Source organism: Crocuta crocuta, unplaced genomic scaffold, assembly GCF_008692635.1.
Source record: "Crocuta crocuta isolate KB4526 unplaced genomic scaffold, BGI_CrCroc_1.0 scaffold197, whole genome shotgun sequence".
Classification (NCBI taxonomy): domain Eukaryota; kingdom Metazoa; phylum Chordata; class Mammalia; order Carnivora; family Hyaenidae; genus Crocuta; species Crocuta crocuta.
In genome coordinates, this window is record NW_027532002.1 from 10905356 (window position 1) to 10907736 (window position 2381).

Sequence of the window (2381 nt, forward strand, 5' to 3'; positions counted from 1 at the left end):
AAGAATTTTCGAGTCACTAGATTTTTAGATCTTCTCCGCTAAGGTCCTCCGTGTGTCCGACGAGGGCAGCGGCACAGTCAGCTCGTTCTGCAGCGCTCGCCGCCTGCCTCGTCCCAAACTGACAGTCCCAGACATTCCGCGACGGGGATGGTTCCAGACAGCGAAAAAACGGAGCGCCATGAAAGAAACGTGAATAGTGCGGCTCCCGCAAGAGACTTAGAAACCTCACTTTGGGGTCAGCTGGGAGACTGGAAATACATCGAGCGCCACAGGTCATATGTGGCGCTAGAATTTAACATTTTGGAGCCTTTAATCTTTGCCAAGCACGGAGCCTAGCGAGCCACACTCATTGTTCAGCTCGGTCAGTTAAGTTAGTTAGATGGGTCTTCAGGGAAGTTAAATAAATACCTTACATTTTCCATTTCCTTTGCCTGGAACGCTCTTCCCGGAGACTGGGGTGTAGCAGCTCTTACCCTGGGGGGAAAAAGCCACCTCCTCCTGGAGGCCCTCAGGGCACTTCACAGCTCCCTATCGCAGACATCACCACTTAGGAAAACTGCTTAGCAATTACGTCAGTGCTCTTGGTTCATAAGTATTTACTCGTTTATGTTTGTATATGTTCTTTGTGATTTGTCTCTCCACGAAGACATGAGCTCGAGAGGTGCCACTGTCACTGAAGCAAGGCCACGTCTGCTCCAGGGACACATAGTTAGGCGCCCAGTAACCGTCCATTCCTTTCCCACCCCGCCACCTGCGGCAGTCGACCCATCTTGCAGGCTCCAAACTAACCCCAGGTGATCAGTTGCTGCATTCACGCTAGGATCACAGGAGGCCGAGGAGCGACTGGGCAGGTAAGTCGGGTGGACTTCCTGGTCTATCAAAGGGGTTCTGGCATTTTAGTTGTAATTATAATGCTCCCTCGCCCCCCTTGCACTTCCAGGAAGAGAACAACTACACTCCCCTCAGGTCTTCTCTTGCACCCCCACCCCCGCACCAATCTGCGTCACTGCCTCTGGATCTTAGGGTCACTGTCTTGGGCGGGTGTCCCACATCAATTCTGCCCTTCGTCATCCAATGCCTGCAACCCTCCCTTCACTAGGTTTTTTACTCCGTTCTCAATCCCTTTGCCTCTGACTTCCTCAAAGATCGAGTCCTCTTTGCCTGTTCGCACGTGTGTCCCCGGAAACCTTCTCCTTAAGCCCCTCCCGCGCCGCTCTCTCTTCTCCCTCCTTCCTTGGCCTGGAAGCGCCACTCGACGAACATTTATTGAGCTCCTACGGCAAGCAGGCTGCCGCTAAGCTGTCAGTAGCGCCTTTTGGACGCTGCTGCAGCTCTCCCCTCCGTCGGCTCTTCCCACCCGCGGAGAGCCAGGGGGTCCCAACAGCCCTGACTGCGTCACCGAATCCGCTCGCTGTTTCCAAGATCATCGCCCCACCTCCTTCCTCGGGGTCGGCTCTTGATTGGTGGCAGTGCGGCCACGCCCCCGCCCTCCTGCGTGGCTCCGCCCCCAGAGCGGCCACAGGCTCCTCCTCCTCGCTCCCGCCCCTGCGTCTGCCCCTCCCGCTAATCTACTGGCAGCGCGGAGAAGTTCTGGGGAAAGTACTGGGAACTGGCTGCGCGACCGCAACGCCAGCAAGCCCGGCAAAGCCGGGGCCGCAGCGCACGCCAGCGGGTGCGCGGCGCGGACTCCGGCCCCGCCGTCCGTCCGCTCGTGGCCGTCCCCGCCCCGGTCTGTTGCGGCTGGCCCGCGAACGCGCGTAGCAGTGGGACCGGAGAAGCCGGCTTTGCCTCCTCCCGGTTCTGCGGGCGAAGCCCGGAGACGGGCACCGACCGGAGAGCTAGGCGGCGTCCCTGGCGGCGGAGCGTGCAGGTAAGCGCCGGGACACCTGCCAGAATGGTGCTCGGGTGGTGGGGGCCAGAGGCGGTGCGGAGCCGCAAGGGCTCGGGTTTGAGGGGTGCCAACAGTCTGTGTAGGACCGGAGTCTGTCTCCTGTCGCTCGGGGAAGAACTGGCTGGGGCGGCAGCCGCGAGCAGGGGAGATTGCTGTCGGGGCCGGCGCCAGCCTCCGGAGAGGTATGGCCGGGGTGCTGCCCACCCCGGAGCTCCGTCCAGGGAAGGACGGTTTGGTCGGGATCGACGGCGAGAAGGCGCGGAGCACCGGGGCCTGGGTCCGGGCGCCGGAAGGGTTGGCGCGGAGAGGTGTCCTGGGCAGCCGAGAGGCGCGGCACCCGGGCGACAGACACAGGAAACCTGTTTAAGTGGGCCGAGCGCGCGGCCTTACCACATCCGCGGGATGGGGCGTGCTAGGGGCACGCGGGCGACGCTGGCCTTGCAGGCGCCCGGCTCGCCTGGGTCCCCTGGCTCGGCCCGCCCCGCTCCCG

At 61.7% G+C, this 2381-nt stretch overlaps 1 protein-coding gene across 1 annotated transcript in view; it reads left to right on the top strand.

The window, feature by feature from the left end:
* The first annotated feature begins 353 nt into the window (after positions 1-353).
* Positions 354-2381, top strand: part of OSBPL3 (oxysterol binding protein like 3) — a 191881-nt gene continuing 189853 nt past the window's right edge. Inside the window, exon 1 of the mRNA XM_077775315.1 lies at positions 354-851. The gene's annotated coding sequence lies outside the window, so the exon portion shown is untranslated. The remainder of the gene's footprint in view (positions 852-2381) is intronic.